Raw genomic sequence first — 27,791 nt, forward strand, 5'->3', positions numbered from 1 at the left:
TTGTCAGTTCTGTGGCTGCTTTCCTCTCCCTGCTCTGAGAGCTGCTCCTCTCTCATGTGCATGCAAAGTCAGCTCACTGAAAATCTCTTGAGCTGAAAAAGAGCTTCTGTCTCTCCAACTTCCCCTGCTGTTCCTAGCATGAGGAGGTAGATTGTTCATACTTTGGAAGCTAGAGGAAGCTAAACAATTCCACTTGCTGTGTGTGTGGGGGGTGTATTTATGCATGTGTAGCTGGTTCTGCATGTGGCTCTCTTTCTCACTCTTTGATCTATCCATGCTTCCTGTTTGCTGCCCTCTGCTGAATAGAGATAGGAGAAGGAAGGGGGAAACAAAAAGCAGCCCCAGTTTTTCTTGTTCTTGGGTTTTTAAGAAGTTGAAGCTGTGAATGCTGAATTTTCCTCAGCTTCCTTAGATGATGGAAGACACAACATAAAATACTACTTGTAAGAATCTTAATGAGGAGGATATATGTAGTAATAACTGGCTGCCATTCATTTAGCCCATTACTTTTGTTTTTTGTTTTTTTTTTGGTCAATGGTGGGGCTTGAACTCTGGGCCTGGGCACTGTCCCTCATCTCTTCAGCTCAAGGCTAGTGCTCTACCAGTTGATCCACAGCCCACTTTCTGATTTCTGGTGGTTAATTGGAGGTAAGAGTCTCACAGGCTTTCTTGCCCTGGCTGGATTTGAACCATGATCCTCAGATCTCAGCTTCCTGAGTAGCTAGGATTATAGGCATGAGCCACTGTGCCTGGCTTGTATGGTTGCCGTGTTTGACTGAGTTCAGGAGGCCAGGCATTTAACCTCCCTGGACCCTCTGTTTCCTGGCCTGTAAATAGAGCTTTACCTGTCTCCCATGCCAGCAGAATACAGCTAAAATGGGGCTTGTCAGAGCCAGAAGCCAATGACTCATGCCTGTAATCCTAGTTACTCAGGAGGCTGAGATCTGAGGATATGGTTCAAAATCTGGGAGACTATTATCTCCAATGAACCACCAAAAAGCTAGATGTGGAGCTGTGGCTTAAGTAATAGAGCACTATCCTTGAGCACAAAAACTCTGGGCCAGGGCCCAGGCAAGCCCCTGTGTTCAAGCCCCAGGATTATCATAGGAAAAAAAGAATAGGGCGGGGCTGGTTCATTTTTTGACCCATATCTCTTTCCACCTGGCCTTCCTTGGGGCAGCTGTCACGTGCTGTGGCAAGGGGTGAGTCATCCTTTATCTGCGGTGAGCTGTAGGAAGAGGGTCTTCCAGAGGTGTCGTTCCATGGGTCTGGGTACTCCTGCCTGTTTCTCCCTCCTTCATGCAGTCTCCTCCCTCTGCTCTCTGCTTTCCCCTGGCAGTGGGCAAGGCAGGTGACTGCTTCTGCCACCAAAGCACTGTCAGGGAACAATAGTCCACATTAAGAAGGGCTGCCAGGCACCATGCCAGAGGTATTAAAGGGACATTTGATGACTTTTAATGTGAATCATCAGGTTTTGTACTCTTTCTCTCTGTAGCAGATAAAGGGCAGGAAAGTCCAGGTATGGATTTCTTCCCCCAGCCTTATGGGGTTCTCCTTGTGGTGTTAATGTGCCTCTTTGACCCCAACCCTGCTTTCAATAATCTCATCTCTCTGTGTCATTCCCAATTGGTGTTGGGCTGTGTGTATGTGTGGTTGTGTGTGGTGGCTATCAGACACCATTTTGGGGTCCGGTCATGGAGCCTGAACTCTGGGCCTGGGTGCTGTCCCTCAGCTCTTCAGCTCAAGGCTAGCACTCTACCACTTAAGCCACAGCACCACTTCCAGCTTTTTTTTCCTGCTTATGTGGTGCTGAGGAATCAAACCCAGGGCCTAATGCATGCAAGGCAAGAGCTCTACCACTGAGCCACCTTCCCAGCCCCTAAGACACCATTTTAGAACCCACAATTGCTGCATTCCTTGTCCTGTCCCTCCTTCTCCCTTCCACCCTCCTCCCTCTCCTCTTTGTGCCAGTCCTGGGACTTGAACTCAGGGTCTTGGCACTGTCCCTGAGCTTCCTTTTGTTCAAGACTAGCACTCTACCACTCGAGCCACAACATCTCTTCTGACTGTTTCTGTTTCTGTGGTACTGAGGAATCAAACCTAGGGCTTCATGTATGCTAGGCAAGCACTCTACCACAAAGCCACATTCCCAGCCCTGTCAAATCTCTCTTAACCTTTTCCCTGTCAGATGGGCAGCAATCTTTGACTTGAATACACCCCAGTGGGGGGATCTCACTCAGTTTAGCTCAGCAGGGCTTAGGTAATCTGCTGTGGCCCATAGTGACTTAGAGGATCTTCATCATTTTTGTCTCCTTCTGTATCTTTCCTGGCAGGTAGAATTCATCTATGTCTTTTGGAAATGTTTATAGAATGTAATTTGTACAGCATAGTGGCATGGATGTTATGGTGGGTTTGTCATTTTCCTAAGGCCTTCCCAGGAGTGAAGTAATGTTGAAGGAGTCCTCTCAGCAGGACAGCCCCTAGAGTGAGCCTCTGGCTAGGGAGAGAGGATTCCCAAGATTTACTCTCTGAACCTTACACTTCTTTTGTCTCTGGCAGCTCTAGTTCCAAATATAACCAGTGTGTTGTATGTGATCATGTAGTCCAGAGCCTAATATATGGTTTTGTAGATAATACAGTCTCCACTATAGCCACTCGCTTCTGCCACTGTAGTATGTATATAGCCACACACAGTATATTCATCACCTGAATATGCTGTATTTCAATAAAGCTTTATTTGCCAACCCCTATTCTGATTTCTTCCTGGTAGAAGTTCTGCATTGTGAGGTGGGGGCCATCCTGAACTATTTGACTCTGGGTAGACCCTTGACCTGACAGAGCCTCTGTGTCCTTATCTGTATGTTGTGTGACTTGGGAGAGTGAGTTCTAATGTTCCTGCTTTAGCCCTGGGATCTCAGTGAAGCTCTGAGTTCTCTACTGAATCTGGCCCAAACTTTGATTCTGACTCCGCCCATTTCCCTCCTCTTACCCTATCCTAGCTTTCCTGGATCCTTGCTCAACGCTCCTAGCTCTTCTCCCCACTTCTGCTGGAATCTCAGTCCATTTTTAACACCCAGCCAGAGAATGCATTTATGAGTAAAATCAGAGGCTCCTATCTCTTTTCTAGAATTCATTAGTGCCTTGCAGCTACTGCTCAAGTTCAAGCTCCTGCCTTGTCTGGCCCTTTTGTACCCCTCCAGCTTCATTTTGTGTGTGTTGGTTGTGTTCACCATCACACTCCAGCCTGTTGGCTGTCTTACACAGGGGGCTCACTTCCTACCTTAGGTTTTTGCTCAGAGAATGAATGAATGCTCTTCCTAACAACTTTGACTTAGTTCTCTTCACCTTTGAGGTTTCAGCTCTAGTGTCACCTCAGACAGCCATTTTTTTTTTTTTTTGGTCGTGGGGCTTGAACTCTGGGCCTGGGTGCTGTCCCTCAGCTCTTCAGCTCAAGGCTAGCGCTGTACCACTTGAGCCACAGTGCCACTTCTGGCTTTTTTTCTTTTTGCTTATGCGGTGCTGAGGAATTGAACCCAGGGCCTCAGGCATGCAAGGCAAGTGCTCTACCACTGAGCCACCTTCCCAGCCCCCTCCGACAGCCTTTGGTGTTGTTATTGTTAGCTTTTTTTGTTTTCATCCTGGGTCCTGAACATTTTTGCTCAAGGCTGGTACTCTTCTACTTGAACTACCAATCCCATGCTGGCTTTTTTGGTGGTTAATTGAAGATAAGAGCCTCATGGGCTTTTCCTGTCTGGGTGATCCCTTAGATTGCAGCCTCCTGAGTAACTAGGATTACAGAAACAAGCCACGGGCATCTGTTTTGATAGGCATCTCTTAGAGCTGACATCTAGAAATTCCCTTATCACTCTGCAACATATCTGTGAATGATCCACTGACTAGAATCTGCTTGCTTGTTGGTTTACTTGTTTGTTTTTCTGCTTCATTAGATCGTGAGCACCATAAGATTCAGGACCTCATCTGTCTTATGAACTGATTCTTCCAAAGACAAGCACATAGTAGCATCAGTATCTTGACTGACTGTTGTGTTCCTGCTGAGATTCCGTGTGTGTGTGTGTGTGTGTGTGTGTGTGTGTGTGTGTGTGTGTGTGTGTTATTGGTATTGGGGCTTGAACACAGGGCCTAGGCACTGTCCTTAGCATTTCTTTCTTTTTTTGTAAGTCGTGGGGCTTGAACTCTGGGCCTGGGCACTGTCCCTCAGCTCTTCAGCTCAAGGCAAGTACTCTACCACTTAAACCACACTGCTACTTCTGGTTTTCTGGTGGTTAATTGAAGATGAGAGTCTTACAAACTTTCCTTCCCAGGCTGGCTTTGAATTATGATCCTCAAATCTCAACCTCCTGAGTAGCTAGGATTACAGGCATGAGCCACTGGCTCCTGGTTGCCTTTAGCATTTCTTGCTTAAGACTGTGAATCTACCATTTGAGCCATACTCTACTTTTGGCTTTTTGGTGATTAATTGGAGGTAAAAGTCTAATGGACTTGTCTTCCCTATCTGGTTTTGAATCTCTATCCTCGGATCTCAGCATCTTGAATAGCTAGGGTTATAGGCTTGAGCAATGGATGCCGGGCATCCAGGACTCTTTATCTGCTGCTGTTCCCTTGTATGTCATTTGGAAGTCTTTCTGCTCTTGGTGCTAGGAGACACTGTACACATTCTCACTCAGGAGGCTGCATTCTTGTGCTTTCATTTCCTCAGGTAAGATCAGATACCTCAGAAGGATGAGCTTCCTGGAAGAGCAGCTGGTTCCTGGCCTGAACTGATTGACTTCCTCTTTTTTTTTTTTTTTGACTTCCTCTTAAACTGTCCATTAGCATCAATCTGTCCATCCCCTTCGCCTACGTGGCTTTGTGGGTGGTGTCTCTGAGTGAGGATCTGTCTAGTTCTCTCCCTTCAGATGGTCTTATAAAACCATTTTTTACCACCATAATAAAGATGATGTATAGAGAGTTACAATTTCATAATTGAGATGGTCTTTTTAAGCACAAAAGAGTCTCTTTGGGGTAAGATTTTGTTCTTGGAAATGTGGGCCTCTGTTTACTGTGTTGGGGGGAAGGTGTTTGCTGCAGCTAGGGTGAGGGTCCTTTGGGACCAGAGGTAGGTCTCTTAGGGAGAAAGGCTGCATCCCAGTGACTCAGTCTTTCCTTAGGCCCCATGAAGGGGTAAACGGATTCACAGATGGAATTGTTTCCTCAAATAAGATCTGTTATACCAGTGGCCCACACATGCAATCATAGTTACTCAGGAGGCTGAGATCTGAGGATCACAGTTCAAAGCCTGGTCAGGTAGCAATGTCCAGTTAGTGTCCAGTTAACACCAAAAAGTCTGAGTGAAAACGCTAAGGGACAGCTCCCAGGCCCTGAATTAAAGCTGCAGTAGCAGCACGAGACACACACACACACACACACACACACACACACACACACACACACACACACACACACACACACACACACACACAGTAACAACCTGTTAAAATTCTAAGACTCAATCCTCAGAATATGACTTTAGTTGGAAACAGGGTGATTGTAATTAACATGGTTAAAGGGTGTTCCTGCTGGAATAGAGTGGGGCCTTAATCCTACGCTACTTTGTTGGAAAGACTACCCCTACAAAGACGAAGTCAGAGATTGGGGTTATGCTTCTTTTTTGGGGGGGGTCCGGTCATGGGGCCTGAACTCTGGACCTGGGTACTGTCCCTCAGCTCTTCAGCTCAAGGCTAGCGCTCTACCACTTGAGCCATAGTGTCACTTCCTGCTTTTTTCTTTTTTTTGCTTATGTGGTGCTGAGGAATTGAACCCAGGGCCTCATGCATGCAAGGCAAGCGCTCTGCCTCTGAGCCACCTTCCCAGCCCCGGGTTATGCTACTTTTGGCCAAAGCACACCAAGCGATCCCAGAGGTAGGGATAACTGTCTTGATCTCTTCTAGCTCCTTCTGTTCCTTTTTTAATTCTTACAAATGATCCTTCCTTCCATGGAGGATTAACAAATCCCACTGCCCATAAGTGTTCTTTAACTAAAACCACTCTCCTGATTAAGAGATTTCCATCAACATCATTGTCTGAATATGTGGTCCTTGCGTTTTGTCACTCCACTACAATGTCTCTCAGTTTGATCTGAGTTCCATCTACATTGATACCAACAGTTTTGTTCTGGATCCAAACTAAATTTGGGGGAGTTCTGTGTGGTAGTTATAAAAAACCACTCCCAGGGCTGGGAATGTGGCTTAGTGGTAGAGTGCTTGCCTAGCATGCATGAAGCCCTGGGTTCCTCAGTACACATAAAGACAAAGAGCCAGAAGTGTTGCTGAGACTCATGTGGTAGAGTGCTAGCCTTAAGCAAAAGAAGCTCAGGGACAGCACCTAGGCCAAGTTCAAGCCCCAGGACTGGCAAAAAGAAAGAAAGAAACAAACCCAAACACTCTCAGTGTAACAGGGAACACAAATGAGTTGACAAAGCTGTAGCATGCAAGGCAGGACATAGAATAATTCCCTCTGGAAGAGGAGACCAGTGGAATGTTTTACCATGAAGAGATTATGCTGTGGAGATCTGAAAAGGCTTCTGCAAGTGATAAGATGTTTTTTTGTTTGTTTGTTTTTGTTGTTTTTGATGCAAATACTGAGGTTTGAATGTAGGCTCTGAGTGCTGTCCCTTAACTTTTTTGCTCAAGGCTGGTGCTGTGCCACAGCTTCATTTCTGGTTATGTGGTGGTTCATTTGAGAAAAGAGTCTCATAGACTTTCCTGCCAAGGCTGGCTTTGAATCAAGACCCTCAGATCTCAGCCTACTAAGTAGCTAGGATTACAGGCATGAGCCACTTGTGCCTGGCTAAAGTAGTGAGTAAATTTTAAGGTGGTCCTTAAGAAGATCAAGACTGTAGTCATGTGTATGCAGTATGACTGGGCCTCTCACGTGGTAAGAGGGGGCCTATTCCAGCTATAACGGGTGAGGCCGAGTCACTGAAAGTTCTGTTAATATCTGCTAGAGAGTAATTGCAGTGGTGGGTAAGGGACCGGTCACAATGCTTTGATGACTGGGCTATAGAAGCTGGACTTCAGGAGGCAGGGAGGCAGGAGGCAGTGAGGGAAGGTTTTTTGTTTTGTTTTGTTTTTGTTTTTGTGTGTGTGTCAATGTGTGTGTTTTAATCATCCCCCATATTGGTATTTATTACATAAATAACATTTCTAGCCAAAACAAGTAACAACTTCAGTGACTGAATTCCCAATGACCCATTAGCCAACCCAGAAAACAAAAAAGCCATAATGACAAGAAGAAATAAAATTAAAATTGAAAAGCACCTTTTCCTTGTTGTATTTAGTGTTTCAACTGAAACCCAAAGCTGATATTAGATGTAAAATCCACTTGCAGGATTCTTGTGGCTGTGGGTAGTTGTAAGCCTAGGATGAGGGAAGCACAGATGTCTCAAGAAGGTAAGTGAAGGAACATGAAGGAAGCATGGAGCCAGGGAGAGCAGCAGCTGATGCTAAAAGAGAATGGATCCTTTCATTCATCTACTGTGCCCACCTGCAGGTATCCAGATGCCAAATAATCTGCAACATCTGAGCTCAGGATATTCATCATATATAATAGTTATTGCTGGTGCAGTACTAAGTACTCTCTATATTATTGTTCTTTTTCTCTAGGGGGCTGGGGGTTCTGAGGTTTGGACTCTGCTAGGCTGGTGCTCTGCCAAATGAACCATGTCTGCAGCCCTGTTTTTTACTGATTGTTTTTTTATGATAGGATTTCACTTCCTGCCTGAGTGAATACCTGAATGTGATTCATTTATTCTAGACTGCCGCTCTTCCTGACATCACAAGCACACACTGCCTTCCATGTAGATGAAATCTTGCAGACTTTTCTGCCCGGATTGATTTGGAAGTGTGACTCTCTTTATCAAGCCTCTTCATTAACTAGGATTGCAGTATCTGGTACCCTGCTCATGATCACATCAGCCTAATAATATGTGGACCATAATTGCTCCATTTTATGGATGAGGGTACTAAGCATAGGGCAAGAGATATGCTTCACTCAGGGCCACACAGCTGGCTGCTGAAATGCTGACTGGCCTGCAGAGCCTGAAGTCCTAATCCCAGAATGCAGTGTGTCTCTCTGGCTTCTGTGAGTACAGGTGTGTGCAAGTTCATGGGAGAGCCTGGCCTCCTGAAAAGGGAAGCCCTGACTATTCTTTTCAAGTTGAGTGTGATGATTCAGCCAGGCCCTAAAGGCTAGGGAAGGGGTGGGAAGCCATGTGATTCTAGGCAGAGGTGCAGCACAGACAGCAGTCCGGACTGGGAAAACTGCAAGGAGTAGTCAAAGTCCCCAGGTTTGGGAGAAGCTGGGCCATAGGCAGAGCTGGGTCTGCCTAGTCTACCTTGCAGTTCATGGAATACTGTGTTTAGTAGCTAAGTCATGCAGCCAACTAATTGTTTTGTTTACCTCTGTCAAGCATTTATAGCTGGGCCAGGTGAGTCAGGGAGAAGCCCAGGATGATCCTGGGAAGGATGTGTACACTCCAGTTCCAGGCCTTGCTGTGCAGTCTCAGCCTGATTGAGGGCTGCTGGCTGAGTCTATGGTTCTGCTTCATTTACATGTGAGTCATCCATCAGTTTCTTACCGAATACTGAATGTACCCCAGACTGGTACTCCAATATTCCTAGAGGGAGGGACCCAGTCTCTGACCTTCAGACCTGTTGTACTGCTGCCAGACAGTGAATTTCAGACATGACCTTGAGAGCCCAGTAAAGGCCATGTGGTACCTTTCAGACTGCCTTCCTTACTACCCCTTGTCTCCTTGCCTCATTCTCATTCTGCCTTAATACCAACCTTTCAAGACCTCTGTTTTGTCTGGGTTTGATCCAGACATCACTGTCTTAGTTATATGTGTTTAGATACATTATTTATTGATTTATTTATTTGGTGCTGGTCCTGGACTTGAACTCAGAACATAGGCGCTCTCCCTAAGCCTTTCTGGTCCAGGCTAGAGCTTTATCACTTGAGCCACAGTTTTGTGTCTGGGTAATTGGATGGGTAATTTGATGGGTAATTGGAGAGAAGAGTCTCATGGACAGTTAGCAAAATGAACTCCCTTCCCATAGCTTAGTACACTCCTTCCCTTCTCCACAGCTTAGTATGTTCCCTTCCTAGGCAACACCAGGCCCACTTGGTAAAGGCAGTAAATAATCAGCCTCCAACACGCTCTACCTTGGGATGGCTCTTCTCTGGAATAGCTACCACCATATAAGCCATGTAAGCAACAAGAGCCTCTTAGAGTGATCTTCAGGTCTGGGCAGTTGAGAGACCCCTTATCTACTATTTGGACAGTAGCCATAAATCCTCATCTTCCATTATGAAGCCCCTGGCCCACACTTCCACACCAGGGTCTCTGCCTCCTCGTCCTTTCTAGCCCCTCCTAAACCTCCTAGGTTATATAGGTCACCTTAGACATAGCTGGTGCTGCTTCTCACTTCTCCCCTGTGAGAAGGTTTCTTGCCGGGTCCTTTCCTGGCAATAAACTTTTCTTTATTCTCTGTACCTGGATGTCTGTGAGGTTTTCTGGGAAAGTCTAATAATCTAGCATGGTCTTTCCTGCCCAAGCTGGCTTTAAAGCATGATCCTCAGATCTCAGCCTTCTGAATAGCTAAGATAACAGGTGTGAGCCATCACTGCCCAGCCTGAATACATTTCTTAATCTCTTTCTTTTGTCATTTCTTTAATTTTTTGGGGGGAGGGAGAGTGGAGACGTTCTCCTGGGACTTGAGCTTTGTGCTTGGGTGTTGTCCCTAACCTCTTTTGCTCAAGGCTAGTGCTCTACCACTTGAGTCACAGCTCCACTTCTGGCTCTTTTGGTAGTTAATTAGAGATAAGAATCTCACAGACACTGGGGGCTGATGGCTCAAGTCTGTAATCCTAGCTATTCAGGAATCTGAGATCTGAAAATCATGGTTCCAAGTCAATCCGCGCAGAAAAGTTCTTGAGACTCTTTTTTTTTTTTTTTTTTTTTTTTGTCGATTATAGGACATGAACTCTGGGCCTGAGTGCTGTCCCTCAGCTCTTCAGCTCAAGGCGAGCTCTCTACCACTTGAGCTACAGTGCCACTTCTGGTTTTCTGAGTGTTTATTGGAGATAAGAGTTTCACGGACTTTCTTGGCTTTGAACTGGGATCCTCAGATCTCAGCCTCCTGAGTAGCTAGGATTACAGGCGTGAGCCACGGGGGCGCTCACCTTTCATGAGACTCTTATCTCCAATAAACCACTAGAAAACTGGAAGTGGCACCTTGGCTCAAGTGGTAGAGCACTCGCCTTGAGCTGAAGAGCACAAGGACAATGCCCAAGCCCAGAGTTCAAGCCCCGTGACAGACAAATAAAAAAAAAAAGAATCTCACAGATTTTCCTGTCCCGGCTGATTAGCACTGACCCTCCCCAATAAAATGGACATAATTATACTACTTAGTGCTTCAGGGGATAGGTTTTAGGATTAAATGAGTTTACACACACACACACACACACACACACACACACACACACACACACACACACACCACTTTGAATAGTACCTGGTGCTTAATAACTGTGATAGTGATGCCATTGTTATGCCCAGTGTGGGTTCTCTTAACCTAGACCCTCTGTAGTGGACACACTTTAGAATTCAGAGTCAGGCTTCAACCAGGTTAATACAGAGGATTTTTTAACTATAAAACAAGAGAATAGACTAATGAGAGATTTGCTAATGAGCCAGTTGTTCAAGCCTGTATCCTAGCTGCTCAGGAGGCTGAGATTTGAGGATGGCAATTGGAAGACAGTCTGGGCAGCAGAAATAGAGCTATGGCTGAAGTGGTAGAGTGTTAGCCTTGAGCCAAAGAAGCTCAGGGACAGCACCCAGGTCCTCAGTTCAAACCCCCAGGACTGGCACCAAAATTAAAAAAAAAACTGTAAAGGACATAGGAATATCAGCTGTAGGAGCAGCCACTATCTGAGTTGCCATCACATGGCTGAGGAAATGGTTCCAAACACCTTCTGCTCAGGGCCGTGGCAGAGTTCTCAAGAAAGAGTCCGAGTGGGACTTGGAGAGGGGAAAGCCATGCTATTTACCTAGTGGCGGAGAACTTACTGAAAGCTCTGCTAAGGCATAGGGAAGGAAATTGGTGGTGTGAGATGTTGGTGTTGGATGATGTTGATCTCCATCCTGTGCACAGCTAAATAGAGCAGTTGTTCTGCCAGGAGCTGGACCTGGAGAGGCCATGCCTGGCCACCATCCTCCCCCTGAAGGGTCTCACACCACTGTGGTAGTTGGAAGGTCAACATCTGGAATGGCTGTATCGCATTCTGCATAGTGGGCAATGATGGTTGTGTTGCAGCAGAGAATTAAAATATTGATAATTGGTGGTCTTTGTCAGTGTGAGCTGAGAGAACAGAACTTGAACAGAGGATTTACAGAATCTTGTATTTCTCATGTTGGGGAAACTGAAAGTCTGAGCTCAAGGCTGCCAGAGTCAAGGTCATGGTCAAGGTGCTAGTTTATAGCTAATTGCTTTTTTTGCAATTAACAATTAGGGGTGAAGACAGTGTTCAGGGGAGAGCTCCTGTTTCTTCTCATGAAGACACTAATCCCACTCTTGGGGCTCCCTCCTCATGAAATAATCACCCCAAATTCTGGCACATTGGTGAATTTGGCAGAAGGGACCCAAGCAGTCAGTCTGCAACATCCACACAAGTGTTCTTAAAATTAGGAATGTTGGCACAGTGCAATTGGTTCCCTGTGATCAGGCACCTCCCTCCCCCCATGGCCAAAATGTATTCAGACAACACATGAATTGGATAAATAAAGACTATTAATACACGTGTCTTTTTAGATCAGATTTTGTTGCTAAATGAGTTAAGAAGTTATTAATGTTTTAGATTTTGAAATTGAGGCAAAGATGTGCTTGACCTGTGGTATTTTTATGACTTTCTCTACTCATCAGTCATAGTGATCTCTGGAAATGTGAATAATGCCCCTGGCTCTCCTGTAGGAAACTACTCCTGGTCCCCTCCTCTCCTGTCTTCCCCACCTCTGTTCCCAGCCACATTGACTGCATGAAAACCACCTGCCTCTTACTACATGGAATGCTTGTTCTCCCCCTCTGTCTCTCTCTCTGTCAGTGTCTCTGTCTCTTTCATATACACTCACACACACACATATATACACAAACTTCTTATTTTTCTGTTTATGTGGTACAGGGGAATTGAACCCAGGGCTTCATGTGTGCTAGGCAAGCACTCAACCACTAAGCCATATTCCCAGCCCACGTACAAACTTCGAATTGGTCCATATGGTTCAAAACATTAAATGTAGATAGATGAGGCGGGGTGGGGGGAGGGAATGATCAAATGAATGTGGGGAATGGTCACAGCCAATATATATAAAGGCTGTGAAAAATAAAAAATTTAAAATGCATTGAATAGAACAAATAAAATGGAAAAGGGATGTTAGGAAGAGCAAAAGGACCCTCCCCGTTCCTCACTCCCCCAGGAAAAAGCAAATGTAAAAGGGCAGGAAGAGCATAGTTCCAGGAGGGCTGTGTGGTTGCCAGGGGCTTTGGGGCTGGAAAAGAAAGAGCAAGAGGTGAAACTAGTTTCCAGCAGAGTTGGCTGGAGCAGAGTATGTCTGGGCTGTGTGATTTAGCCTTTGCTAGAGGCCTCCCCCACTTCCCTCCCTCTTCCCTTCTCTCCCCTTCCCTCCCTTCCCTCCCTTCTGCTCCTCTCCTCACTTTTCCTAACAAATTCTAGAATCTGGTGACTTATAGAACAAACACCTCATAGTTTCTGTGGGTCAGGGATTTGCACTTTGCTGTATGAAGTGGTCTGGTTCGTGTGAGATTGTAGTCATGATATCTAGCTCTTCACCCTTCTGGGGTCTCAACTGGAGCTGGGTGGTCTGCTCACAGTGTTGTGTTGTAGCTTGATTTCCCTAGACCAAATGATTCAGGAAGGAGGAAAAGATCAAGCTGACAGCTCTATTCCCTCTTTGACCTAAATGTAGTCTCTGAACATGTCCATGATACTTGAAGCTTGCTGGGAACCAAGTGCTGTTTGCTAGAAAACACAGCTACTACCTTTGATAAGAGCTGTTAAGCCTTGGAGCCTATTGATACCCTGTTTGAAAACATTGCTTGGCACGACCACTTTGCATAAGAACCTCCACCACTTTACATAAGAGCCACTAAGCCTTGGGCTGGGAAGGTGGCTCAGTGGTAGAGCGCTTGCCTTGCATGCCTGAGGCCCTGGGTTTGATTCCTCAGCACCACATAAGCAAAAAGAAAAAAGCCAGAAGTGGCGCTGTGGCTCAAGTGGTAGAGCACTAGCCTTGAGATGAAGAGCTAAGGGACAGCGCCCAGGCCCAGAGTTCAGGCCCCACGACTGGACCCAAAAAAAGAAGAGCCACTAAGCCTTAAAACTTACCTATGACAACATTGATTGGCACCTTCTGAAGATTCCCCACCTATGACCTTTTGCAAGATATACTTTGCAGTTTTGGTGCCTAGCAACCCTATTGACCTGCTGATGCTAATTACCCTGCTCAGCGAGCTATGTATACTGCTGTGTAAAAAATAAAGTTTGAGACCTTGATCAGAACCCTGTCTTGGTCTCCTTCCTCGTGTCTGGTTTGTCTCTCATTCAGGTCAGTTCCTCTTCGAGCCCTTGTTGACCGACCCCGCGGGCCGGGGCAGAAGCTCTATTCATTAAGTTAGAAATAATATCTGAAATGCTGCCTCTGTACAGGAAGAGAACCAGACTCCAGCTCTTCAGGGGAGGAGTGTGACAGAATTGGAGGCCATTTGAGAGCCTGTTGTGTGCTTGACATCATGAATGGCACAAGGGATCCAAGGTGCAGCCCCTGATGTACACTCTAGAAGTTTACATCTGCCAGAAAAGTTATGCTCTGCTCCATGACTGATCATGAGAAGGGAGACAGACTTCTTAGAGAGGTCTGAAAAAGTGGAAAGCAGAATGGATGGTAGCAGAGGGAGGCTCTAGGGAGGAGCTGGCTCCTGCCTTCATGTATTTGCAGCTTTCTCCTCTGTTTTATTTATTTATTTATTTTTTGTCGGTGTGAGGCTTGAACTCTGGACCTGGGCGCTATCCCTGTGCTCTTCAGATAAAGGCAAGCATTCTGCAGCTAGAGCCACAGCACCACTTCCAGTTTTCTAATGGTTTATTGGAGATCAGAGTCTCATGGACTTTTCTGGCCGGGCTGGCTTTGAAACGTGATCCTCAGATCTCAGCCTTCTGAATAGCTAGGCTTACAGGTGTGAACCACTGGTGTCAGGCTTACCATTGCTTTTTGTTCATCCTTTGTCCCTCCATTTCTGTGCACTAATTTTATTTTTATGCTGAAGAAAAATAGAAAGCTATTATCTATCCTACTTCATGAGGTTATTTGACTATTGTACCTAATTTGGTTATTGCAATTGAGATATTGTGGGCTTTAGACAGTGGTCAAATGCAAATAAGATTGATTCATTGGTTGTTTGATGGATCGAGTCATTCATTCATTCATTCATTCATTCATTCATTCATTCATTCAGTACATTTATTGTTGTACCAACTATGTAACCAGCAAGATATGTGCCTTACATTCTTGTGGAAGAGACACCTAGGTGGTAAACAAGCAAATTAATAAATATGACAGTGGTTATTGGAACTGTGGACTTTTTGTTTTTTGTTTTTTTTTGTCGGTCGTGGGGCTTGAACTCTGGGCCTGGGCGCTGTCCCTCAGCTCTTCAGCTCAAAGCAAGCGCTCTACCACTTTAGCTACAGCACCACTTCCGGTTTTCTGGTGGTTTTATTGGAGATAGGAGTCTCACGGTCTCTCCTGCCCGGGCTGGCTTTGAACCACGATCCTCAGATCTCAGCCTCCTGAGTAGCTAGGATTACAGGCGTGAGCCACCAGCGCCCAGCTGCGGACTTTTTGTTGTTGTTGTTTTGTGCCAGTACTGGGGTGTGATCACAGAGCCAGAGTATTTTTGCTTAGTTCTGCTTAAAGGTTGATGCTCTACCATTTGAGGCCCATCTCTATTTCTGACTTTTGGTGGTTAATTGGAGGTAAGGTCTCACAGACGTCTCAGGTTGTTTTCAAACTGCCATCCTCACATCTCAGCCTCCTGAGTAGCTAGGATTCCAGGTGTGAACCACTGGCACCCAACAATTAAGAATACTGTTAAGGAACTAAACAGACTGATAGTAAGTGGTCTCTGAAAAGCACATAAGGTGAAGAGAAACCCTTTTTCTTTCCAAAGGTTTAAGTCTGCTGAGATCAACCAACTGGAGACAAAGATATATTCATCCTATTTTGTAGTTGGAAGAACCATAGGAGGTGATCAACCCACAATCCAGTGAGATTTAAAAACAGAAATCACTTCACCTATGCTCTGCACCATGGAGTTGGGGAGTATAGGTAATTTAGAGGGATGGTAAATGATTTTTAGGTAAAAAGAGCAGTATTTGCACTTTGTCAGAGAACCACGAGAAAGGTAGGTACAGAGAACAAAGGTAGGTTTATTGCTGGGAGGGGGGCTGGCAAGACCCCTTCTCACAGGGTAGCAGTGAGAAGAATCATCTGGTATTTTCTGAGGTGACCTGTATAACCTAGGAGGATTAAGAGGTGATACAAGTGACTAGGAGGTAGTGACCCTGGTGAGGGCCAGGGGCTTCATCATGGCAGACTAGGCTGCTGTCCAAATAATAGATAAGAGGCCCTGCATCTGCCCAGACCTGAAGGTCACACTAAGGGGCTCTTGTTGCCTTATATGGTTGTAGCTGCTCCAGAGAAATGCCATCTTAAGTTTGTGGAGGCTGATTATTTACTGTGTTTTTAAATGGGCCTAGTGTTGCCTAAGAAGGGAGCATGCTCAGCTGTGGAGAGGAAAAGGAGTGTATTAAACTATGGGGAGGGAGCTCATTTTGCTAACATAGGGAGTCTGGGACAAGGTTCCCATAGGCTGTGGGGGAGGTAGTGACAGGCTCTGAGAACATGGGGACAGAATTTTCCTAGGAATAAAACTTTCTTACTTGGCAGATAAATCTCAAGGAGTCCCTGGAGCTGCTCTAGAAAAATAGATAAAAGGTGGACATTGGTAGCTCATGCCTATAATCTTAGCTAATGTGGAGGCTGAGATCTGAGGATCACAGTGTGAAACCAGCCCAGGCAGAAAAATCTGTGAGACTTTTCTCTCTGTTTAACTATTAAAAAGCCAGAAGTGGAGGTGTGGTTCAAGAACAGCAGAGTTGAGGAAAAATGACAAGTGAGAGCACAAGGCCTTAAGTCCAAGCCCAAGTACCAGTATCAATTTTTTTTAAAAAAAGATGTGAATAGACTCCTGTCTTGAAAAAAACAGGAAAAGGCAGTATTGGAAGTATGGTTCAAGAGGTAGTGTACCAGTCTTTGGTAGAGTACCAGCCTAGCAAACAAAGGCCCTTGACAGTTGAAACTGTAGTAGGTACTATCAAACCATTCTTTCAAACTTCTTTTTTTTTTTGGGTCCGGTTGTGGGGCCTGAACTCTGGGCCTGGGCGCTGTCCCTCAGCTCTTCAGCTCAAGGCTAGCACTCTACCACTTGAGCCACAGCACCACTTCTGGCTTTTTTCTTTTTGCTTATGTGGTGCTGAGGAATCGAACCCAGGGCCTCAGGCATGCAAGGCAAGCACTCTACCACTGAGCCATCTTCCCAGCCCCTCTTTCAAACTTCTTTAGAATGCAGAATAGAGAATATTGTAGAGTGGTTAGAGTGTGGGATCATTCATTACCCTCCTTTCATGTCAGCCCTGACCCCTTCCCTCCTTCCCTCCCCTTCCCTCCATGCCTTCCTTCCTCTGTCTCTTTTTTGGTTGTACTAGCATTTGAAGTCAGAGCCTGCTGCTTACTATTCAGTTGCTCTACTACTTGAACCCTGCACCAGCCCACTTTCTGAGCCTTTCTGAACCTCAATGCCCTTATCTGTAAAATGAGGACAATTATCTCTGAGCTCTATAATTTGGAGTATTTTCAGGAAAATTTTATAAGAATAGTTGAAGTAATAGATATGAAAACACCTAAATGCTTAAGAGCATTATTGATGAGAAGGAGCACATCTTTTTTTTAATACATTTTTTATTGTACAAATGCTGTACAGAGGGGTTGAGTTACATGAGTAAGGTAATGCGTACATTTCTTATCAAGCATTGCTGCCTCCTCTTTTGCTTTTCCCCTACCATCCCTTCCTTCCCACCTCCACAAATACGCTCCATAACCCCCACACCCCCTACCCATGCCTAAATTGTAAAGTTCATTTTTCAACATAGTGTCTTGTACATCTCATTGTTACAATGGATCAACCTGTATCCCTATTTAAATATTTTGTTTTTTCCCTTTCCCTCCCCAAATTAGAAAACTGTATATACAAGATACAGGGCATTGACATCAAATACAGTGAAAACAGGGGGTATACCTTGGGGGAAGAACATACAAAGAAACAAAAAAAAATCACATGGTACATTATAAATATGTTAGAAACCATAGCAAGAAAGAAAAAGACAAAACTTGTGTCCCTATCTTGGGGTTCATTTCGCTTGACATCATCTTATTTGGTCATATGTACATAGCTTTTGACCTTTTCTGCTTGTCCCTGACATATACTAGTTATTGTAAGTAAGGAAACCATGGGACCTATGTTTCTTTGGGCCTGGCAAGAAGGAGCACATCTTCACTCCAGATTTATCCTTTGTGTCCTGGGCTTTTTTTTTTTTTTTTTTTAACTTTTTTTGGCTTTGATAATTGGCTTTGATAATTGGATGCTCTCAGATGAGATCTCCTGGTGTCAGGTTAAATCCATGTTGCCTTACAGGTGGGTGGGCAGGTGGGTGGCCTGTTCTAGGATTTGTCCTAGTTTAGCAGCAGTGGTGTTCCAAGGAAATGAAAAAGAAATGAATTTAGGCTGCTCCTGCAAGAGTCTGTGTTACAGGAAGCTCAGCAAAAAGGACATGGTGTCTGCTATCTCTGCTGGCTTTTTAGAGACAGTGTGTGGCACCAAAGCCCTGGTGCTGGGTTATCCTGCACATCACCAATGGCACTGAGAGCACATTGTAGCTCTTTTCTCATTGATTGATTGGTGCTGGTACTGGGGCTTGAACTCAGGGCTTCCCACTTAGCTTTTTGCACATTACTAGTTCTCTCCTACTGGAGCCACACTTCTACTTCCCAGAGATTATGGCTTTTTCAGAATGCTACTCCAGTCAGTCTTTGTACCCCAGCCCTTCTTCACCTCTGGCATTGTGTAGCAGTCACTCATCAATCTGTGACTGGTCAAGTGCCTGCCATGTTTCTGAAAAGGACAATCAAGATGTCAGGGTGTTCCCCCATCTCTGCCCTCAGGGCTAGGCATCAAGGCTGGGCTGTTACAGTGGACCAGAATGGCAAGACCTGATGGAAATACTCCCCAGGATACATTGGGGAGAATACAATTGAAGCTCCTAGCTAGCAGGTGCTAAGCTGAGTTGGGTTTGATTTCTGTCTTCAGAACTAGAGAAAGCAAGTATAAGCAAATATATGGAGAAGCAATAGTGCTTGGGGCATTGGTGAGAAAAAGGTTGCAGGCAGAGTAGCTTCTCCCACCCAGGCTTGGCTGGAACTCAAACTCATGTGGTTGTACGCCTGTTGCAGGACCCCCACCAAGAAGATCACTTCAAAAGCAAGGCTTTATTCAGGTGGGCTGCAGCTCCGGCTTTGTCCCACACACTGACTCAGCAGAACTTAGGAGGAAGCCCCGAGCTGAAATTTCACAGTGTTTATAAAGGCAAAAACTACAAAGGGATAAAAGGAGAAGAAAAAAAAGAAATCACAGACTGACAAATTTAAGGCAACAAGAGGTGTCAGCAGGGCATTCCAAGGCAATAAGGGGTTGTAGGGAGTTATCAAACTGGCTGGGTCTTAAAGGGCATTCCAGAGCAGTTAAAGCTTAGCAGGGAGTTTCCTGGCTAGTTGGGTTCTGATAAGCTGTAGCTGGGATAATTGGTGGTCTGGGTTTGTTCACAGGGTCTGTTTATCTTGGGCCAGCTTGGTCATCTCCTGAAGTTTGTGGGGACCCAAGGCCAGCTATAGTACAAAGTGGGGCCTGACTTCAAAGTAGCTTTGTTCAAGTAATCTATGGTTTAGCAGTTTCAGCACAAACAAGACGGTTTCTGAAATTCAGGTGGGCCCAAGGTTAATATGAGCAGCAGAAGGGTTACTGCTTCTAAACGAAGCCACTTTTAACTCTTCAATGTCTCATATCCACACTAGCCCCTTCCATATCCCAGGATAGTTCTTGTGTCCTGGATTCCTCTTCCCTCACTCCCTCCCTTCTTCCCTTCCTCCCTTCCTCCCTTCCTCCCTTCCTCCCTTCTTCCCTTCCTCCCTTCCTCCCTTCCTCCCTTCCTCCCTTCCTCCCTTCCTCCCTTCCTCCCTTCCTTCCTTCCTTCCTTCTTTCCCTCCTCTTCCCTCATCCCCTTGCCCCCTCTCCCCTTCCCATTTCCTTCCTTCCTTTTTTTCCCCTTCAGGAGTTGAGACTAGAACTCCAGGCATCACTTTGTCAACCAAGCTTTTTTTCTCAAGGCTGATGTTCTCCCACTTGAGCCACACCTGCACTTCCAGCTTTTTTTCTGTTTCATTGGAGATAAGAGGCTCATGGACTTTTCTGAAGAAACTGCCTTTAAATCATGATTGTCAGCCTTCAGCCTCCTGACTAGCTTGGATGACAGGTGTGAGTCACCAGTACCAATCTAGCTCTACTTTCTTTACCAATTCAATCTAATCCATAACTTTTAACACACTGAGTTTGGGTGGTGGCCAGTGTCATATTCACCATAGGCCTGAGCCCCCTTCCTTCCACTCTGAGAATCTCTTAACAGTTGGCCATCTGATATATTGGTGGATCCTCCTCTTCGGTGGTGCTGGGGATCTTGCAATGGGACAGTCCAGATGGGGTGACATGTCATCACTTACTGATGTATTCTTTTTTTTTTTTTGTCGGTCGTGGGGCCTGAACTCTGGGCCTGGGCGCTGTCCCTTAGCTCTTCAGCTCAAGGCGAGCGCTCTACCACTTGAGCTACAGCGCCACTTCCGGTTTTCTGGTGGTTTTATTGGAGATAGGAGTCTCACGGTCTCTCCTGCCCGGGCTGGCTTTGAACCGCGATCCTCAGATCTCAGCCTCCTGAGTAGCTAGGATTACAGGCGTGAGCCACCAGCGCCCGGCTACTGATGTATTCTGACAGTGCCTTAATTTCATATTTTTTAAGGAGCCTCTCCCTGCCTTCCAGCAACTCAACACTGGATCCCACAAAACTGGCTCCAGCCTCAGTGATGGCTGTGATTCTTCTTGCCTGGTGCCTTCATGGTCTGCAGAGGTGTCAGGAGCCAGCAGCTGAAGAGCAGTCTGCAGCTTTGAATGAGGTGATGTACAGATTACTTACTCCTCAAACTCTTTCTGTACCTAAGTGTGTAACTTTAGCATGCATTTCAGTGCACTTTTTTTTTTTTTTTTTTTTGGTCATGGAACCTGAATTCTGGGCCTGGGCACTATCCCTCTGCTTTTTTTTTTTTTTTTTTTTAATAATTTTTTATTGTGAAAATACCGTACAGAGGGGTTAGAATTACATGAGCAAGGTAATAAGTACATTTCTTATCAAGTATTGTTGCCTCCTCCTTTGTTTTTCCCCTCCCATCCCTCCCCTCACATCTCCTTATCCCTCAGATCTTCATCTCAAGGCTAGTGCTCTGCCATTTGAGCCACAGTGCCCCTTTTGGCTTTTTCTCTTATGTGGTGCTGAGGATCAAACCCAGGGCCTTATGCATGCAAAACCAGCACTCTACCACTGAGCCACCTTCCCATCCCCTCATTGCACATCTTAAAATGCAACTTGTAGTATTTGAGGCACAAAAATGGTGTTTACTCTGAATTCTAAGATTCCTAAATAGTTAACTTATTTATGCCCCAGAAATTGATATCATTACCTCAACTAAGTAAATGACTAGTAGTATTAGCCAATAGATGAATTCAGGCCCACTGAATTTAATATCAGAAGCAATGCAGAGGCACAGAGGCTTGTAATTAGGGTGGGCGCTAGTCTCTCATGCCTGTAATCTTAGCTGTTGAGGAGACTGAGATCTGAAGATCATTGTTTTGAAGCCAGCCCAGGCAGGAAAGTCCATGAGACATTTATTTCCAGTTAGCCAAGGAAAAGCTGGAAGTGGCCAAGTGCTGGTGGCTCACACTTGTAATCCTACCTACTCAGGAGGCTGCATCTGAGGATCAAGGTTCAAAATGAGCCTGGACAGGAGAGGCCATGAGACTCCTATCTCCAGTAAGCCACTGGAAAACCAGAAGTGGCACAGTAGCTTAAATGGTAGAGTGCTTGCCTTGAGCGGAAGAGCTGAGGGATAGTGCCCAGGCCCAGAGTTCAAGCCCCACAACCAACAACAACAAAACACTAGAAGTGGTGCTATGGTTCAATGGTAGGGTGCTAGCCTAGAGCAAAATAAGTTCCAGGGCAGTGCCAGGCCCTGAGTTCAATTTCTAGGGCTGACGCAGAAAAAGGCTTATTCTTAGTTTAACCTTCTCCTGTTGCTATCTGGAAAGTATTAATATTTGAACAAAAGGTGCTGTGTTGTCACTTTGTACTGGGCCCCTCTACCCTGTGGCTAGTCCTGAGGAAGGTTCATGTGCCTCATCCCTGCTACATTGTGTGCTTGCTCTATCATGGAATCTCGGTAAGTGTGGGGGAGTGTCAGCTGGTCCTGAAGTAGTGAGCTCCCCATCCTTGGAAGAATTCAAAGTTGAAACTGGAGGAAATTGGAATGCCAGATGGGAGGAGTTAGAGTAGGCAATCCTTAGGATCTGAGTTCCTATGAACCCTGATTGTAGGATTCTGTAACTTATCCTTCTACAATGTTACTGAATGTCAGAAAATAGAGGAGATGAGGACCGAGGAAAATGGTCTAGTGTGTAGGATTCTGCAAGTACGAGGAACTTGGAGTTATTTCCTTACTGTTGGCAGTAGTACTGGGCTGCTGACCCTCTGCTCTCCCCAATGTTATCTGTATGGGAGAAGCTCTGTTCTAGTGCTGAAAGTTCTCCTCTTGGTCAAAGGTCACAGCAGTGACACTAGAAGTGCTAGTGTCCTCCTTCTGAGGCCTAGCAATTACTTGCCCAGCACCTTTGTTTGCTAAAGAGGGGAGTGTGTGTGTGTGTGTGTGTGTATTTGCATGTGTGTGTGCATTGGTAAACAGGATGGACTGGAGGGCAGGAAGAACAAATGACACTCCAGACCTCCTGCCATGTATGTGACATTCCTTCTCAATGTTGGAACTTTAGGCAAGTTATTTTCATCTCTTTTCCCCTCACTTTCTGCCTCTGGAAAAGGGATCTGAGAGAATGAATTTTAGCAACTTGACTCAATTTTTAGAGATTTTCATTAATAACACAATTTATACAGCACTTTGTGTTTTTCAAAGAACTTTTCACATATGTGAGCTCACCAAAATTGTCTTAACAATGAGAAGGTGGTATTTGCACCATTTAAGTGATAAAGGAACAAAGGCCAAAAAGACAGTGGGTGGCAAAACTAGGCCTCTATGTCCACCATTTCATATAGGGATCTTGGCTATTTTCTAAAAGTTTATCCTTTTGTTCATTGAGCTAATAATGACAGGTTCCCATAATGTGATACTCACATAGTCCCTAGGCTGCTCCTGTGCACAAGGATTGTTTTTCTAAGACAGGATCTGTCCATGTAGCCCATGTTTACCTCATACTCTTAGTGTTCTTCTTGCCTCTGTTTCCTGAGTACCACAATACATGGCCACAGGGATGGTTTTTGCTGAGGTCCTCCATCCTTCTCTGGTCTGCTTTGACTGGGAATGTAGCAGGGTGAGAGCCAAGCCCTGAGTTCTAAAGTTAGATACCTTCTGTTCACATCTCCCAATTTGTCCTGTAGCTGAGTGGCCTGGACAAATGACCTTTTGGGACCTGATTTTTTTCATGTGTAAAAGAATGGTAAACTTAGCTTCTTTCATGCAGGGCTGGTGCTATACCACGAAAGCTTTACCTCTACTTCCTACATTTCTTTCTAGTTAATTAGAGATAAGAGTCTCATAGATTTTCCTGCCTGCATTGGCCATGAACCATAATTTAATGATCTTAGCCTCCTGAGTAGCTAGGATTACAGGTATGAGCCACTAGCATTGGGATATTAGGCATATTTTTAAAATTAGCTTTTAGGCTTGGAATTGTAGGCTTCTTTGGTTTTCTTTTTAGTATCTGTTAAGTAATTTTCAAGGTACTGCCTGAAGTCCCAGGGAGCCCCTGTGAACCTACTTGAAAGAAGATCTCATCACTTAAAAAACAAAACAAAAAAGAGAACCACCAGGAAAAAAAAAAACACCCTGCATAACACCTCTGTGAACATGGGAAAGCAAAGAAGGTAAGTTATGATATCCACTTCTTGCTGCCATTTGGTATTTTGCAAACTGCCACTGCTATTAACAGTCACTTTTGAGTATTTATGATCTTGCAGTTAGTTGGAGCACTTTGATTCTCATAAGAAAAACAGGTTCACATTTAGAAAATGTGCCCTACAAGTAGCTGAGATCCCTCAGGGAGGCTGATGGATGGGGCCCACACAGGGGAAGGAAATGCAGCCACCTCGCCAGCCTGCAGAACTTTGCCTTTTCCACACACCCTAGTTGGAAGCTGTTTTTGTTTGTTGTGGTGGTGGTTGTTTGTTTTTGTGTTTTTTTTCCAGTCTTGGTATTTGAACCCTGGACCTGGGTGCTATCCCTTAGCTCTTCAGCTCAAGGCCAGCACTCTACCACTTGCTGCTTCCAGCTTTTTCTGTTCATGTGGTGCTGAGGAATTGAACCCAAGTTCTCATGCATGTGAGGCAAGCACTCTATTACTGAGCCACCTTCCTAGCCCCTTGAAAGCTGTGTGTTTATGTCTGGATCCTTACCCTGCCAGGGATGGACTTTCTGTGTGGCTCTGGCATAGTGTCCCATGGCAAAAGGACATGTAGCTAAATACCAAACCACTTTCCACACATATGTCCTTGCACCACACCAGCCACAATGCTAGCAAAGACCAGAAGCTGGTCTTTGAATTTATCCCAGAGTCCTAAACTGGTTCTTGGTGTGTGCAGGATAGAAGGGAGAGTTTTGGATCTGGCCAGTGTTGAAGCATCAGCCCAAGTAGAGCACCAGATCCTAAACTAGAAATTGGGAAAACACTGGCTCCCACTTTGGGCCTCAGTTTTGACTCTCGCTACATGATGCTCTGAGGTCCATGAGGTGCTTCAGTGCCAAATTATACAGGACTTGTGTTCAAGAGAAGTTGGGGTTTCCAGAGAAGGAGAATTGCATTTTAGGATTATTAGTTGTTTTTTTGTTGTTTTGGTGGTGGTCGTGAGGCTTAAACTCTTTGCCTGAGCGCTGTCCCTGTGCTCTTCAACTTAAGGTCAGCGCTCTACCTCTTGAGCCACAGCACCACTTCTGAGCATTGCATTTCAGTGACAAATTTACAAAGGTCTTGTCACTGTACATGTAAAGAAAGCATCATCAGCTTGTCAGTGAGAATCTTTTCACCAAGTGGATATGAGGGAAGGTTGGGGTTCCTACTGTGTCTGTGAGACTTTAGCTGGGCTCTGGGTCTTCTCAGGCTTGTTTCTACTTCTGTAAAATCCTTCCAGGAAACCTCTTCACATTGAGTTGCTATGGCTTCTTGGGCTCCTCTTGGCTGTGACAGCTTCTGACACTGCCCTTGTTTGGGGGCAGCTTGGATGGTTTTGAGGAGCCCTAGTCAGACATGCTTTAGAATCTGTTGGGATTCATCTCATGTGTTTTTGATTTTAGATTGAAGTTCATGGATTTGGGAGGAGAAAACCAGAGAAGTAAATGCCATTCTTAGCACAAAGTTGATGTATTTTCACTGTCAATTTGACCTTGATCACCTAGTCCGTGGGCCTTCATAGTTCTCCAATGCCAAAAATCTTTTTCTTCCTTTTTTAAACTTTACTCCCCCCCCCCCACCTCCCAATCTATCTCTTTCTGTGTCAGTACTAGAGCTTAAACTCAATGCCTGGGTGCTGTCCTTTAGCTTTTTCATTCAAGGCTGGTACTCTACCACTTAAGCCATACCTCCAATTTAGGGTTTTGCTGATGAATTAGAGGTAAGGGTCTCTTTGATGTTTCTGTTTGTGTTGGATTTGAACTTCTATCCTTAGATCTCAGCTTCCTGCATAGTTAGGCATGCCCATCTCTTTTGAGAAGACCTGGTGATGTAACATATTATTGACTGTTTGCTGTGCACCTGGTAAAGTGTTGTGTGGCAGGGCTATGAAGACACTCAAGACATCATCTGTGCTCAAGTATCCCAAGAATGAACTGCAGCTCAGATGTGTGCAACAGCGCTCTCAGCGCACTGGGGAATGTGCATTGATAGTGTTCATAGGACTTCAAGGAAGTTAGTTACCTGACCAGGCTTTCCAATTTCCTGATTTTGTGCTTTAAATGAATTTCCATGATTCCCTTCCATTTCCTTCAAACCATAATATTTTTTTTTGGTTGGTTGTGGGGCTTGAACTCTGGGCTGGGACACTGTCCTTGTGCTCTTCAGCTCAAGGCGAGAAATCTACTGCTTGAGCCACAGTGCCACTTCTGGTTTTCTAGTGGTTTATTGGAGATAGTAGTCACACGGACTTTCCTTCCTGGGATGGCTTTGAACCTCGGTTCTCAGATCTCAGCCTCCTGAGTAGCTGGGATTACAGGCAGGAGCCACCAATGCCTGGCAAACCATAACATTTTAAATGTTACAAGAGAGAGAGAAAATTACAGAAGCTAGCATATTTCTTTTGGAGACATACCCAGAGACTCATTATTTTTAAGCATTTTCTTAGCACTTCTTGTGTTGAAAGCATTTTTAACTCATTAATTAGTAATCCACATTAATATATAGATGGAATTAATCTATTCCAGACAGAAGTTTGTCTTGAGGAAATACAAAAAACTTAAGTACTATTCCTTTCCACCTGTATCTTCTCTCTCCTCCCCTCCACCACACTTTATCTTGTTCATTATTTAGATTATTGCTCTGATCATTACACTCTGATTGAGCGCCACAAGTGTCCTTGGAGCTTCCACAAAGTTTGGGTTGGGTGTCTTCCCACTCTTCTGGACTCCAGGCTGTACATGGGTCTGCTTTGGGGACTCATTAGCACTTGAAAATGAAATTGGCCTCATAAATAGTCATCCTCAGGAAACAACGGGCTCTCCCATTTTTATTTTAGTTGCATTCAGCTGAAAACCTCTTAGCTTGTATTCTTGTTTGAGGAGAGTTTTTTTTTTTTCCTCCTTTTTTCCTTCTTGCGGATCCTAGGGCTTGAATGCAGGGCTAGGTCTTAAATGCAAGGCCAGGAGATTTTGTTTGTTTGTTTTTTGTTTGTTTTTCCTCAAGGCTGGTGTTCTACCACTTGAGTCCCAGCTCCACATCTGGCTTTTTGGTGGTTATTTGGAGCTATGTGTCTCAAAGACTTACCTTTCTTTCTGAGCTGGCTGAAAACCATGATCCTCAGATCTTAGCCTCCTGAGTAGCTAGGATTTCAGGTATTAGCCACTAGTATCTGGCTAGGAGGTTAGTTTTTACCTTCAGAAAAAAAATCTCCATAACATGACTACCATTTATGTCTCTCTTTGGAACAAGGGCTCCCCTGTCCTTGTATTTGATCAAGATGATAATTTTCCACCTTGTACAGATAAGGAAATTGAGGACCATGAGGAGCAATCTCAAGATTGGTAAAAGTCAGAGCTGATATACATCTCCAAAGCTCTCCCCTTCCTATATTTCTTTGGTTCACCATTCTGGGCCTTCCCAGTGTGGTGCTCATGTTCACCCACAGTGGGCTGTCTGTCTTCCTCTGCTGCTGGCCTCTGGTGGAGAAGCTTGCAGAGGATGTGATGGTCTCCTGATTATACTCTTGTCTTCATTTTGTCACCTGGTGATCTGTTTCAGGAGCTGCCTGTCTATGGGCCCCCCTGTCCTCTTCCTTCCTTCCTGTCCTGGCACAAAGGAGCCACTCTTGGTACTAAGATTGCTGTGACATCAGATATGTAGAGAATCAGCCTATTGTCCATGTGGGGTCATAGATCTGAGGATACTATCCCTGACCTCTGGGAGCTCTTAGTGTTATCAGAGAAGAGCTGCCTTGTCCTCCTGGAGTCCCCTTCATTAGCTCCTTTTCTTTCTGCCCTTACAGGTCATGCCTGTTTCAGTAAGTAGTTATTATATGACAGGTCTCATGCTCACAGACTGCTATCTGTGACAACCTACTCATTAGGAGGTGAAATCATTGTTCCTCTTACCAGATAGGGAATCAATTGTTTAAGGGCTGGGCGCCAGTGGCTCATACCTGTAATCCTAGCTACTCAGGAGGCTGAGATCTGAGGATCATGGTTCAAAGCCAGCCCAGGAAGGAAAGTCCATGATGCTCTCATCTCCAATAAACCACTAGAAACCCAGAAGTGGCACTGTGACTCAAGCAGTAGAGCACTTGCCTTGAGCTGAAGAGCTGCGGGATAGTGCCCAAGCTCAGAGTTCAGGACCCCTGACCAAAAAATAAATAAATAAAAATAAATAAATAAATAAAAAATAAAGAATCATTTAAGGAAGGGGCTAAGAAAAAGAAAATACAGCTAAGAAAAAAAGAGAGCAGCAGAGATTCCTAATCTCCATATC

General features: G+C 45.0%; 1 long non-coding RNA gene across 5 annotated transcripts in view; it reads left to right on the top strand.

The window, feature by feature from the left end:
• Nucleotides 1–27,791, top strand: part of LOC138829394 (uncharacterized) — a 92,117-nt gene that overhangs the window by 59,554 nt on the left and 4,772 nt on the right. For 3 of the 5 annotated variants that reach the window (XR_011372576.1, XR_011372573.1, XR_011372577.1), the window contains exons 1-2: nt 15,303–15,454; nt 20,308–23,490. This is a non-coding gene — a long non-coding RNA (uncharacterized lncRNA). Of the gene's footprint in view, nt 1–15,302; nt 15,455–20,307; nt 23,491–27,791 lie in introns of those variants that run through there. The other 2 variants (XR_011372575.1, XR_011372574.1) reach the window with 1 other exon arrangement.

The sequence above is a fragment of the Dipodomys merriami genome, unplaced genomic scaffold (genome assembly GCF_024711535.1).
Source record: "Dipodomys merriami isolate MVZ:Mamm:240054 unplaced genomic scaffold, mDipMer1.0.p SCAF_1703, whole genome shotgun sequence".
NCBI lineage: Eukaryota > Metazoa > Chordata > Mammalia > Rodentia > Heteromyidae > Dipodomys > Dipodomys merriami.